Below are 15,000 nucleotides of genomic sequence, written 5' to 3' on the forward strand. Positions count from 1 at the left end.
AGGGGGAGGACGAGGAGCAGACTTCATAATTGAAGGTTTTCTCGTCGTCACCGTGCTTGTGATTTCTCGTTCCCCCAAGAAATAGGAGTCAAATCTCCATCGTATCGAAACCCACGAGCGTCTTTAACAGTAAATGGCTATGGTCTCTATGACAACGGCGACGATGACGCAAGCGAGAAAATTAACAACGATTGAAGATTTTTGTGCACAAAAAGTGTACTTGTTTCAAAGGACAAAAGACGACGGTGACTGGTGACTGACTGCTGACTGGAGACTGGAGAATACTATACAGCGAATGGCTAGAAAATATTTTAGTAGGTTATCGAAAAGAAAATAAGTGAGGCCTTATTCTAAGACGCTGGTAGTGGGAGGCAAGATTTCAAAGGATGTGACAGCAATGTTTGGGTTTAGTATACCACTCACTCACTTGGAATTGGCTGAGAATGGCAGATGGATTATAAGGTGAGGCGTGAGAATAAGAAAAACAAGCAGTTTGGAAAGAGAAAGTTATGAAATGAGAAAGTTGTTATAAAGAGAGAGATTCATTTAGATAAGAAGTGTTTTCTGTTTCTGGTACATGAGCTGACGGAGTCTGAAACACAAGATATAAAATACACATACACACATACACATTCAGGAACTAAATAGATTCTTTTCTATAAAATTGTCAACGTCAAACGATAACCTACATTTAACTATCGGATGACATTTTAGAAAATAATATGCGAGGTTTGTTTTAAGAAATGAACGCAGTCAGACGACAGCTAAGTAACTGAAGCAGAAGCCGATCAAAATAAGCGAAGAAAACTACCGTTTGGTAAATGGCGGCGGCGGTGGTGGCAGTGGCGGTGGTGGTGGTGAATTCGAGAATTTAACTAAATAATGTTAATTTTCTACTGTGCATTTACTTAAAGATTCTCTCATCACGAGTTCGGCAAATACGATGATGTCTATGCATCAACGGGGATGGTGATAATAAGGCCGAAATATGTCTAGAGTTGTTCGTATTTGCAAAAAGGACTGGAATAATTTCCTTCCAAATTTTGACATAAAGCCAGCAATTATAGGAGTAGATACTAGTCGATTACATCGTTTCCCAATACTTGATTGATATTTTATTCTATCGACCTTGAAAGAATAGTGATCAATATGATATTGATTTATTACAGGTGGTGAATTGGCGGAACATCAGAGAGAGCATCATTGGCGCATCAGACAGAATATGGAGTGCATTCCAGACGTTTTCAATTTTTTTTTCTCAGGTGAGACATCTATTTATTTCAAAGAAGTACAAGACTCTAATCTTTTTCAATGTAGTGAAGGTATCCAAGACCCTGGTCTTCAAAATGACTACTCCTGAGGTTCTCCCCACCCCCGCTTAGGGTACAACCAAAAGTCACTGGGAGCAAGATCTGAGATGCAAGAAAGGTTACGGACAGGTTTGATGCCCAACTCTCTCAAGTAGTTAATTGGTTAGCAGGACGCTCGTCACTGAGCACCCTGGGGACAAACTTTGCACAAATTTTGCGCATGACCAGATCTTCATGAATAATTTTGAGTACAGCTGCCACACCAGCTACAAACTATATGCTTATTGTCTCTATAGACACGCGACGGTTTTCATCCAGAAAATTACGGATTTTCTCAAGCAGCCCTGATGTTCTGAGATCCCTCTCTTTTCGACACCTCTTATTGTTTCTCACCTCCTCTCAACCGTCCTTGAGCCTGATATGCTAACGAAAAACAATTAATTCTTAAGCAGCCTGAAGCATTTCCTAAGTTTCTGTAGTGTTTTACCCAGTTTAACATAAAACTTTATTGCATTTTCCTTTGTATCCTTTATTCATCTAATATACTCATTCGTTCAGTAAATTTAGGGTATAAGTACAGAAGTGTGTCCTGCCGACTTTCAGATAGTGTAGATTACGATCATATCGGAATTTCTTGAGAAAAAACTGTTTGAGGGAGGAGTTTCGGATAATTCACACGCTTTCGGGAAAGTGATTATTTTTAATGAAATTTTCCGCAAGTAACTTTCAGATGATTTAGATTAAGATTATATTGTTATTTAGTTTGAAAATTTGCTTGCTTATACGTTTTGATGACTCAGTTACAATTGTGTTGAAAAAAAAATGCATAAAATACGCTCCTCCACAGTGAATTAAAATGTCACATTGAATAAAAATCGGTATGAACTTGAAATTTTCAATAATAAAAGAAACCGCAACACTGCATGTTGATAAAAATATATCAAAACTGGAATTTACAAAAATTTACCAGACAGTCTAGACTTTAATAGTTGCTATCTTTTAGTAAAAGTTACATAACCCAAACTATTTACTAAGCAGCTTTCTTTATTATAGCATAGACATATTCTATAAAATCTCATCGTGGATTAAATTAAGAGGTTTTATAATATTTGAATCTATTTCAACTCCTTTGTTTTGCGTTGTGTTATGCATAAATGTGTGTGTGAGAGAGAAAGAGAGAGAGAGAGAGAGAGAGAGAGAGAGAGAGAGAGAGAGAGAGAGAGAGAGAGAGAGCGTGCACGCGCGTAAGACAAAGGCTGCATTACCAAGAATAAGCGAACAAGATGTCAGCAGAGCCTGTATCTCTCTGACCTTGGCTACGTGAATTACGTTGCCCTTGCAGCTAATCAACTGAACAATGCACATGACTCGCTAACATCTCATAAGAACGCCGCAGAAGAAAGAAAACTGAATTCACGACCAATGAGGGAGGATGACAGCCACCTGCCAATTTGCTTCAAAAATGGCTGGCAACTCAAGGAGGTCAATAATTTCAAGTAGTTACGCTCCTGTGTTGCTGACAGCGAGAAAGACTTCCTTACATGCAAAGGACTAACTTTTGAGTGCCTGTAACAAACTTCAAAACATGCAGTAATCAAGTGTTTTCACATCAAGGCATATGTAGAGAGCATTCTTTTCTACGGAGCTGAAACCTAGACTCTTTTTTTTTTTTTGTCTTTTTCACTCTATATATACAGATATAAATATACATACACACACAAACACACACACACACACACACATATATATGTGTATATACATATATGATATACATATATTCGTACATACATACACACACTCACACACATATATATATATGCATACATATTGTTTTACTTGTTTCACTCAGGTGACTGCGGTCATGCTGATATGTATATATATATATATATATGGTGGTTGTCTACTCCTTAAACAGAGTTTGACCACCTCCTGCACCTACACCTTAGCCCTTTCATGGCGTCTGATGTGGCTTTTTAAACCAGACAGTGTTTTGAAAAAACACCCACACAGATTGCACCTCTGATTTGCACTACCAATACCCGCAAGTAAGTTCTGCTCATTGTGGATCCTAACATGTCTTTTAAGACCCCCATTGGATTTGCAAACCCTCTGGCACACACCACATTCAAACGTGTGCACAGACATATAATCAGAATAGCTGGGTGAGGTTTGTTTTCCATGGGTTCGCAGGTGAGATTTGAGGCCAGCCAAGGACAGACATATATATATATATATATATATATATATATATATATATATATATATATATATATATATACACACATACATACGTACATACATACATACATACATACATACATACATACATACATACATACACGCACATATACATACATACATGTGTGTGTGTGTGTGTGTGTGTGTGTGTGTGTGTGTGTGTGTGTGTGTGTGTGTATTGGGTCATCCCATAAATAATGCGGGTTTTTTTATACTTCTTTTATTTTTCAAAATTAAGACAAAGTTCTTTTTTAATCTAAAATATATTCTCTCTCATTTTCTACCATGCTCTTCCACCTATCCGGTAGACTTGCAAGGCCTCTCTTCCAAATTTCACTTGTCCGTGACAAAAAATACTCCTCCAGCTCTGTTCTGACCTCGTCTACAGAATTCATATTTTTTTTCGTCCAAATGATTTCGAAGACTGCGGAATAAATGATAATCAGATGGGGCAATGTCCGGCGAATATGATTTGGGATAAAAAGAGAAACTGTGTACAGTAGTGGGAATCAGCTGCCCAGCAGATGTTAACATAAAGCTAAAGATCAGCGAAAAAGAAAATATCTACGCTAAACTATTGAGAAATTTGCAGTTACTCTATTCAGATTTAGAAATTAAGATTTATACCTGTAATTAATGGAGCCCTGGGATATGTAACACACTGCCTAAATACCAATCTTGAGAAATTAGGCTTCTCAAAAGCAGGAAGGAGAAAGCTGCTTTGAAGACTACATATCTAATCCATTACTGGAACTGTAAAAATCTCTAAAACTTTCCAGAAGTTTATCATTTAAGCATATATGAGCATGTCTAAATACGCAACTATATGCATAGGAATACATATAAATTTGCACATATACATACATTCACATAAGAATATCCTGCTGTTGAAATTCTACTGAAGGAGCCCTGGATCTAGGTCAGAAACCAGCTCTTTCTCTATTTGGCAAAAGATCTCGAAATAATACTGAATAATGACATACATAGACAGACAGACTCCAAGTTTCTTGGTTTCTTTATTCATTTAGGGGACTATACGGACGTGAACGAGTAAACGTACAAACGCACGAAGCGAAAATGTCGGAGTAGAGATGGATTCAATGAACTACTTCGAACAAATACAGGGTGAGCCAAAAGTAGCTATACACTTTGAAATATTTTTCATTTTATTACTTTTACACTCATTTATTACAATTACATTTATGAAACACAGTTTAATCTCGCAAATGTTGAAATGTCCTCCTTCAACATGGGAACATTCATCAAACGTCCCAGAACACCGTAACACACAGCACATTATTCACGGTACTTGTAAAAAACAAATAAGTTAATTTTAAAAGTGTTTACCTACTTTGGGCCCACCCTGTATATTGTAAAAATATAATAAAAATAAAATAAAATAAGAAATAGCAGCCTTCTACCAAAACTACGACCTCTTCACATTTCAGTGCCTTTACCATTTTTCTAAGAGATGTACAGTATGTAACTGAAGACATTGAAACTGGATTCTCGGACATTTTCTTGCACAGTTGTTGTTGTTGTTGTTGTTGGCACTCCGTCGCTTACGACGTCGAGGGTTCCAGTTGATCCGATCAACGGAACAGCCTGCTCGTGAAATTAACGTGCAAGTGGCTGAGCACTCCACAGACACGTGTACCCTTAACGTAGTTCTCGGGGATATTCAGCGTGACAGTGTGACAAGGCTGACCCTTTGAAATACAGGCACAACAGAAACAGGAAGAAAGAGTGAGAGAAAGTTGTGGTGGAAGAGTACAGCAGGGTTCGCCACCACCCCCTGCCGGAGCCTCGTGGAGCTTTCGGTGTTTTCGCTCAATAAACACTCACAACGCCCGGCCTGGGAATCGAAACCGCGATCCTATGACCGCGAGTCCGCTGCCCTAACCACTGGGCCACTGCGCCTCCACTCTTGCACAGTAAAAAGACGATAAGAAACAACACCAAACAGGAGGGGGTGGGGAAATGGCGACGAAGCACATGAAAAAAAGCCAACAATGAAAAAGTCAAATAGAAAAACAAATGAAGAAAAGTGATATAAAATAAAAAGGACGGAAAGGAAAAAGGAAAAAGAACAAGGAACAAGGAAATTATGTAAAAAAAAAAATGGTAACAGTGGTGGTGGGAGGAAGAAGCTGAAACTACTTTAACCCTTTAGTGTTCACATTATTCTGCCAAAATTAATGCTTTTTTATTCACATTGTTTTGAACTAATCATGCATTATCTGTAGCTATGAGATTTTGATGAGGTAGCTGTTAATTTTTAAAACAATATTGTAGGGTTGGTGTGAGAGACCAGATCTGGCTAGTTTGAACACAAAGCAGGCAGAATACTTTTGGCCGGATATGGCCGGTTTAAATGCTAAAGGGTTAATGGTGTCTGGAAGCAAAACTAGATCTGATGAAAATAGTGAAGTGTTCTTAATTCTTTGCTCGTTTATCAAGTATTTTTCATTCGTATTGTCACTGTTGTTGTTGTTGTTGTTGTTGTTGTTGTTGTTGTTGTTGTTGTTGTTGTTGTTGTTGTTGTTGTTGTTGTTGTTGTCGTCGTCGTCTTTGTTGCTGTTGTTTGTTGTTTTGCCGTTGTTGTTGTAGTTATCGTCTGTTTTCGTAGTCGTTGTTGTTGTCGCCGTTGATGCTGCTGTTGTTGTAGTCGCTGTTGTGGCGGCGGTGGCAGTGGTGGCGGCGGTGGTGGCGGCGGTGCCGGTGGTGGCCGACGTTGTTTTTGCTGTTGTTGTTGTTGAATTTCTGGCTATTGTTTCTCTGGACGATGTCCTGGTTCTTCAAGGTCGCTTGATAGGCGGGTGGGGAAGGAGAAGAGAACACGATGAAGAAAAGGGAGAAATGGGGGCAGGCGGGGGAAGGGGAGAAGGTGGAGAGTCGTAAGAGGGAGTAATGGGAGAAGAAAGAAAGAAAGAAAGAAAGAAAGAAAGAAAGAAAGAAAGAAAGAAAACGAAAGAAAGAGAACGAAAGAAAGAGAACGAAAGAAAGAGAACGAAAGAAAGAAAGAGAATGAAAAAAAGAAAAACGAAAGAAAGAAAAAAGGACAACGAAAGAAAAAGAAAGAAAGAAGAGAACGAAAGAAAGAAAGAAAGAAAGAAAGAAAAAGGTCGATGCAGTTCTGTAAAAATTGCAACTATGCGGTTGCCAGGGAAAATAACCAGAGATTGTTGAGACTCAATGTTTGTTGAGAGTGTGGAAATTTATCTATGATTACTACTACTACTGCTGCTGCTGCTGCTGCTGCTGCTGCTATCACCACCATCACTAACACTACCACCACTAGCACCACGATTACCACCAACACCACTACTGATGCTGCTACCAATATTAGGACCCCTTTCGATCAAAATGACCATGAAATTGCACCAAGAAAGTTCTCCGAGGCACAAGTCCGGACAAGGTTGTTTATGAAAGATCAGCAGTCACCCATGCATACCAGCCACCTCTCAGTCCGCCGTGGCCGACTTTGACTTTCATCTATCGGATCGATAAAATAAATACCAGTTAAGCACTGGGGAAATGTTACTGACTTACCCATTCCCCTAAATCTGCTAATCTTGTACTAAAGTTGAAATCATTATTAAAAGTCTCCAGTCATGATAAGAAAGAGATCGTTGCCGTCTGATGTGACGAGACTCAGCAATAGAGCGGCTTGAACACGTACCTTTTACTTGTCTGTCAGTCTTGTTTGTGGCGCATATGCAGAGATTATTGGTGTTATGCTGCCTGCGACTTGTCTAAACTTGACAGTTCTGGCACATACTCTGACTACCTTAGACAGAGAGGGGGAAAGGAGAGAGATAGGGGTATAATAACAAACTGGGATGATTGCCAATAACAAGACGATACAAAAATTCAATAAAGGGTTAAAATTCATCTGGCGCTCTTGCTGGCCGCTGCTGGAACGTGTTTTCATCTCTCTTTGATATTAAGTGTGTTTTAACACAGCAATACGGCGAGTTGGCAGAATCGTTATCGCTCCGAGCAAAATGCTTTGCGGCATTTCGTTCGACTTTCTATGTTCTGAGTTCAAATTCCGCGCCGAGATCGACTTTGTCTTTCATCCTTTCGGGGTCAATAAAATAAGTACCAGGTGAATGCTGAGGTTGATGTAATCCACTAGTCCCCTCCCCCAAAACTTCAGGCTTTGAGCCTATTACAGAAAGGATTATCTTAGGACAAACACTGCAGTAACTAGCTTATCGATAGTTTTTATACGGTTATGTCACATATTTGAATCATAATTGCTTTTAATATAGGCGCGAAGTCAGAAATCAACAACAACAACAACAACAACAACAGTAATTTTTAGCGAAGAACTGATTTGAATCTTAAAAACAACTACGACTCCGAAATTACATGTACCAATGTTCCATAAATTAGTGAATAGTTCAATCAAGAGCTGAAAGGAACTTGAAAGTTAACTTGAAGAATGAATAATAAAATCAGAAGAATTAATTATTTAATGTATTCAAATATTTATATATATATATATATATATATATATATATATATATATATATATATATATATATATATATATATATATATATATATATATATATATATATATTTATATATATATATATATATATATATATATATAGGGAGAATTCACCCAAAAAAACAAAAGACGAAGACAGGTGGTGTAGAAAATAAACAGATGTCCAGCTGGGGAATACATACGCCATTGAAACCAGGAAACCGGCCCATGAGCCTGGCTAGGCTTTAAAAGGGCGCATTTATTTATTTTTTTTTTTATTTACGCGGCACCTTGCGACACTTCTGCTATGGTTTCGGACAGACAAGTGTCTTGTAAGTAAATTTGGAAGACGTAAACTGTGAGAGAGCCCATAGTATATAAGTTTGTATGTGTGTCCGGCAGACGCAACTGAGGCAATTTTTAATTAAAACAGCCATCTGTGTATCATACTTAATATATATACACACTGTCGATAGGCCAGTTACTGCAGTATTTGTCCTGGAATAACTTCTCTTATAGACTTAAGGCGGCGAGCTGGCAGAATCGTTACCGCGCCCGGCGAAATGCATAGTGGCATTTCATCCGATTTTACGTTCTGAATTCAAATTACCCCGAGGTCGATTTTACCTTTCATCCTTTGAGGTGTCTTTAAGATAAATACCAGTCGAACTCTGGGGGCCAATGTAATTGACTTACCCCTTCCCCGAAATTGCTGGCCTTGTGCCAAAATTTGAAACCAATATCTATTATATTAGTACATATTAATGTACTGATATTGTAGAAAGTACATATAGTAGTACATATTAACGTACTAATATTAAGAGCGGTAAAAATTCGTAACAGCAGCGGCCAGCAAGACCACCAGATGCATTTCTGTCTTTTGACCCCTTTCCAATGATGTGTACTCGCAGCCAGCCACACTCTCGGACGAGAATTCACCGTCTCTAATATCGGAAAGAGCCAATAAAACATTAAATCAGTTAGCTAGCTGGTATAAGGTTTAATAGCAGTAGAGCTGGAAATTTGATTATCTTTTATCTCCCTTGCTTGTGGTTTTATCATTTCAAAGTAGCAGGAGATTATTTAAATTTAATGTCATATAATCTTTTAAAGGAGAGCAGACGTGCTAGTGTGACCATAAATTTATAAATGGCAACATTAAATAAAGAATCATGGCAACTTTACTTCGCGCTGCTACTTTAGCTAATCGTCTTCCAGTATCAGAATCATGTACATTCATTTATATATCATATCATATCATATATATACATATACATATATATACATATATATATCATGCATACATGCATACATACATACATGTACTAACCATCTGTGAGCCATACTTAACGTACTTACACCACTGAAAGGCGTGATGTTGTGGTTTTCACACAAATCACTGAAAGAAAATCTCTTCCTATGCATGCTGTGTTACAAACACAGTATATATCAGAGTGAAGCGAACATCGGACATCGTCCCACTCGTGACTCACGGGAACGGTATGGTGCGCAGATGTCTAGGTTTGATTTTAATGCAGCTTCAGTTGCGTACAGCGAATTTATTTCACTCTGGCAAGCTTTTTACAATATCAGTGAATGTATTTTTCCCTGTTCGCTGTATATCGGAGGGGACAAATTCCATCTGGGCATGTGATGACTAGGTACACATCATTAAAAGAGCCTAAAAAGCGGAAACATGTCTGACGTTCTGAGCACTGGGGTCGATGTAATCGACTAAACCTCTCCCCCAAAATTTGCTAGTCCTGTGCCAAAATGCGAAAGGATCATTAAGTTTGTGTTGGAACATAAATTATATAAAATTTTAACGGAAAGAGATCGCTTTTTTTCTTTTCCTAGAACCAATGGCAGTATCACGTTCTCAGACTTGACTATTCATATGCAACCCCCACTTAGGCATCCCTGTTACACTTGAACTTCCCGCTCTCGGCACTTATGATATGTCCAACACCCCAAGTTTCACACAAATCACTATGCCCAATCCTTCCTTTCCAAAACTCCCTCCTGTTTATGCCTTTCCTGTCGGTGTTTACGTGCAATAGTTTAAGAACATTAGTAACATCGATCTCATCGATCTCGAAAAGTCTGCAAAGGCCATGAGCACTTCCCTTTCATGCAGATCCAGCAAACCAACAGACAAAAAGGAAGAAATTAATCTCAAAAGGAAATTCAAGGACCGAGGAGTCCCCTCATCAACACTCGGAAAAAGAAAGTTGAATGAAGAATATTTTAAAATACAGGGTTTTTTTCTTTTTTTTTTTTTTTTTTCTTATTCTCTAATTTTTTTACATTTAGAAAACTTCATCAAAAGCTCTGAGGTAGAAGTAAAACATCCTGGTCTGTAAAAACACTAAAAGACATGATTTTTAATCATCTGCAGAAATTTGGGAACATATTTTTCTCAGAAATAGCTGCAGAATTTAGAAAATCAGTTGTGAATAGTTAATTCTTTTGTCAGCAACCACTTTAAGCGAACAGTTTTTGGGAAAATGTCCTAAGTTTTAGCAAAGCTTCGTTATAATAATAATTCTTTTTGTGTTTTTTTCTAATCAATAATCGAACTTTAGACTAGTTAAAATATGTTTGTGACATATTTTGACTTTTAAAGGCAAAAACACGGCAGTTACCGTGGTAAGCCCGTTTATTCGTAACCAGATTTTTTTCTCCACAATAACTGCAGTATATTTGCCTTTAGAAGTTAAAGCTATGTCATATACATATTTTAACTAACCTAAAGTTCGTTTATTCCTAATCACTGCTTGGCGGTAATGTTGTTATAATTATAAATAACTAGCGGGATCCGTGAATATTTCACGGAGTTAATGGTAAACCTATTGAGTTATTTCTAGAAACTTTATCCAAAAAGTGTAGCCTGTGTTGTGTCTGTATGGAAAGATAGTCGCTCGTCTGCTACTCATTGAAAAGTGAAAGAAATTGGAATACGATGATTACTTAGTGCACTTTATATACTTTATGCACAATTTTATAAACTTAATACGCAGCACTCATAAAATAAATATTCACTCGTATTTTTTCCATTTTCCCCATAAACAAAAAAATATCCCGTATATATGATACAACTTTCAGTTATATATCTGTATATATCTGCCACGTAAATAAGCGTGAATATTTCCCGGAATTGCACTTATGCGCATGTTATGTGAAAGATAATATAAATAGAATAAAAATCTTAGCTCAATTTTTAAAAAAATACATTTTTCTCTACCCACGTACCACCGCTACCTCCACCACCACCATCATCATCTATCTCTCCCTCCCTCCCTCTCCCTATCTCTCTCTCTCTCTCTTTCTCTCCCTCTCTCTCTCTCTATATATATATATATCTCCCTCTCTCTCTCTCTCTCTCTCTCTCTCTCTCTCTCTCTGTGCCTTTCTTTAACCATCAGAACATCATCCCTCTGCTAAAATTATATTTTTAACTCTCTATATCACTACCTTCAACTAACATTTTTAACCGCGTCATAAATATTACGTTTCCCCTACCACACGTCATGGACGCTTTTTTCTCTCTCTGTCTTTTCTCTCTCCCTCTTTCTGTCTCACTCTTCGCTTTATCCTCTTTTTCTCTCTCGTCTCTTTCCCTTCAACTAATCACGTAAAAGCGTTTCAATTACACGTTATGGACGCGTCTCTCTCGCTTTTTCTCTCTCCCTCTTTTCTTTCTCTCTCTTTTTCTCTAATCACGTGAAAGCGTTACCGACCGGCTATGTAACGTAATGACAAGTAGAATTATGTTAATAATTATGAGCTTAAGAGGAAATATTGGGCTGTCCGGAAAATTCGTGCCGATTTTTAAAGGAAAGAAAAATAAATACTTGCCATTACATTTTTAATCAACCAAATGTGAAACATTTTGTTGCACAATGTGTCTCCATCTTTCCTTTAACTTGAAAATACCCTCTTCCCAGAATTGAGATGGTTTCATGGCAAAAATGGCGAAAGGTAAGCTATTATAAATCGGCACGAACTTTCCGGACAACCCAATACAAAGCAATAAGTCAAGTAAAGAAAGACAGAAATGATAGCTAAAATCACATCTGATGTATACAGAATAAATGACAAGGCAGAAAAGCGAACAGTAAAAGAGCAACAAAGAGGGAAAATGACATGGACATGTTCGGAGTATTGTTGATGAATTTGGCGGGGAAAAGTAAAAGAAGGGATAAAACTGAGCAATAAGTCAAGTAAAGTAGAGGCGCGTGCCTTAGTGGTTAAGGTGTTAGACTCATGATTATAAGATTGTGGTTTCGATTCCTGGACCGGGCGATGCGTTGTGTTCTTGAGCAAAACACTTCATTTCACGTTGCTCCAGTGCACTCAGCTGGCAAAAATGAGTAATCCTGCGACGGATCGGCGTCCCGTCCAGGTGGGGGATTTATACGGCAGTGAAGCCGGGAAACCGGCCCTTATAAGCCTGGCATGACTCGAGCAGGACACATTTCTTCTTCTTCTTCTTCTTCTTCTTCTTCTTCTTCTTCTTCTTCTTCTTCTTCGTCTTCTTTTTAAGTCAAGTAAAAAAAGACAGTAATGGTAACCAAAAGTACATGCATAGTACACAGGATAAAGCATAAAAAGACAGACAAGTGAACAGTAAAAGAACTATAATGATAAAAGGGTGTTTTGTCTCTTTTTTTTCTGCTTAAATCAACAAAATTACCGTAAATCCTCGAGTACAATCCGCACATTTTTCCCAAAATTTAAAGGTCAAAATTTCTAGTGCGTACTATATACGAGGTTAAAAATGAAAAATATTTTCTAAGCAAAATTTTCTAAGTGATAAATATGTAAAAGCAATTTACTTAATATTTATTTTTCACTGACGTTATTATTGTTATTTCTTTATTTTCTGCAAAGTGCACAAAAAAGCTACACGTTTGCATTATGTTATCTATACAATAATAATAAAGGACGTTACCGCATATACGTTTACAAACCAAGGACGTTATATAGACCTCCTTGTCTCAAGTTAGAGGAGGGGTGCGTATTATACACAAGGTTTAGGTTTTCAGAGGTACACCCCGCTAAAAATCCCCTGTGTATTATACTCAAGGGCGGACTATACTCGAGGATTTACGGTATATACAAAATTATAAAGAAGGTAGAGTATATCAAACATTATCAGAACAAAAAAATGTAGACAAGGGTGAACAAACTTTTGTAACAAAAACTGGAGAATCAAAAATACTGAAATAGTTCGAGAATTGCTAGATGGGAGAAATATCCTTAGAGTTAGTACTGAAATTGCGTGTACAACTACCACTCCAGCAACACTGCAAACACTTCTGAAGCTACCATTACAGATAGCATTTAACCTAACACTGGAAAAGTCGCGGCAACTTTCGCCATAATCAGATTTACAAATACCACTTCAATGGCTACTGCAATCACCATGGTAAATAACACTACAATCACTAATGGGATTACCACTACAAATTACCCCTGTAATTAGTGCAGAGATCGCTACTGCAATTACCACTGCAAATACCATTATAATTAACACTGCAATAGCCACTGCAATGCAATTGCTACTATAATCACCACTACAATCGCTACTACAATCGCCACTGCAATCACCACTGCAATCGCCGCAGCAATCGCCACTACAATCACCACTACAATCACCACTAAAATTACCACTACAACCGACACCACAATCGCCACTGCAATCGCCACTGCAATCACCACTGCAATCGCCACTACAATCGCCACTGCAATCGCCACTACAATCGCCACTACAATCGCTACTACAATCGCCACTGCAATCGCCACTACAATTACCACTAGAATCGCCACTGCAATCGCCACTGCAATCGCCACTACAATCACCACTACAATCAATGCTACAATTACCACTAAAATGACAATTTCAGTTAATAATGCAATCACCACAACGGTCATCACTGTATGACATTACTACTACTTTCCCCACCACATCTACCACCATTTCCACAACTCCCACTACTACTACTACTACCACCACTTCTACTACCACTCCAACCACAATGCCACCATTACTCTCACCACTACTGCTATTATCACTCTCATTAACTACCGCCGTTCCCACAACTTTCACTACTACCCACTACCACCACTGTCACTACTCCTACCACAATGCTACCACCACTACAATCGTTGCATTCAGCACTACCACCATTGCTACCACCATTCCCACAGCCTCCACTTCCATCCACCACTACCATCCACCACTGCTTCTACTACCACAATGTTGCCACTACTCCTACCGCGACTGTTACCATTACTCTCACCACTTCCGCCAATGCTACCACAAGCTACCACCACACATACCTTCACTCAGACCACCACTGCAACTACCAATACCAAACCACCGCCACTGTTAGTGTTACAAACTACATACACTGCATATACAACAATAACCACAACAACAACAACACAATTGTGGAACCAGTCAATGCGTTTCAATGCGGTCGAGATATCTGCTAGAAATAACAGCCAAATTCTCTCAACTCCATTTTGGTGACTTATAAGAACAACATATTAGACGATGCAGGCCTGGATATAAGGAAGACGGAGTCGTCATGGTTGGAATGTTTTGATCATAGTTCTGCTCAATCAGAGTTGACCAGGGGTTTAAGAAACAATAACAACATTGATTTTATCGTTAACAATAAGAACAATGGCAGCGGTATTAACCACAACAACAACAACAACAACATCGGTAGCAACAACAGCAACAGAGGCAACGAATATAACAACAACAACAACAACAACAGTAGCAGTAATAACAATGGTAGCAAATACAACAACAACAGCAACAACAAAGAACATTAACTGCAGCAACTACAATACTAACAACAACAACAGCAACAACAACGACGAACAGTAACAGCAACAACAGCAGCAGCAGCAGCAGCAGCAGCAGCAACAGCAGCA

The 15,000-nt window shown here is 38.3% G+C and overlaps 1 protein-coding gene across 11 annotated transcripts in view; it reads left to right on the forward strand.

Moving 5' to 3' along the window:
* Positions 1-15,000, forward strand: part of LOC106881366 (uncharacterized) — a 110,325-nt gene that overhangs the window by 5,756 nt on the left and 89,569 nt on the right. For 3 of the 11 annotated variants that reach the window (XR_016242545.1, XR_001410846.3, XM_052969296.2), the window contains exons 1-3: positions 1-462; positions 1,170-1,262; positions 4,577-4,673. The exon at positions 1-462 is cut by the window's left edge. The gene's annotated coding sequence lies outside the window, so the exon portion shown is untranslated. Of the gene's footprint in view, positions 463-1,169; positions 1,263-3,856; positions 3,876-4,576; positions 4,685-7,825; positions 8,012-15,000 lie in introns of those variants that run through there. The other 8 variants (XR_016242546.1, XM_052969297.2, XR_016242548.1 and 5 more) reach the window with 6 other exon arrangements.

The sequence above is a fragment of the Octopus bimaculoides genome, chromosome 7 (genome assembly GCF_046866305.1).
Source record: "Octopus bimaculoides isolate indiv1 chromosome 7, ASM4686630v1, whole genome shotgun sequence".
Taxonomy (NCBI): domain Eukaryota; kingdom Metazoa; phylum Mollusca; class Cephalopoda; order Octopoda; family Octopodidae; genus Octopus; species Octopus bimaculoides.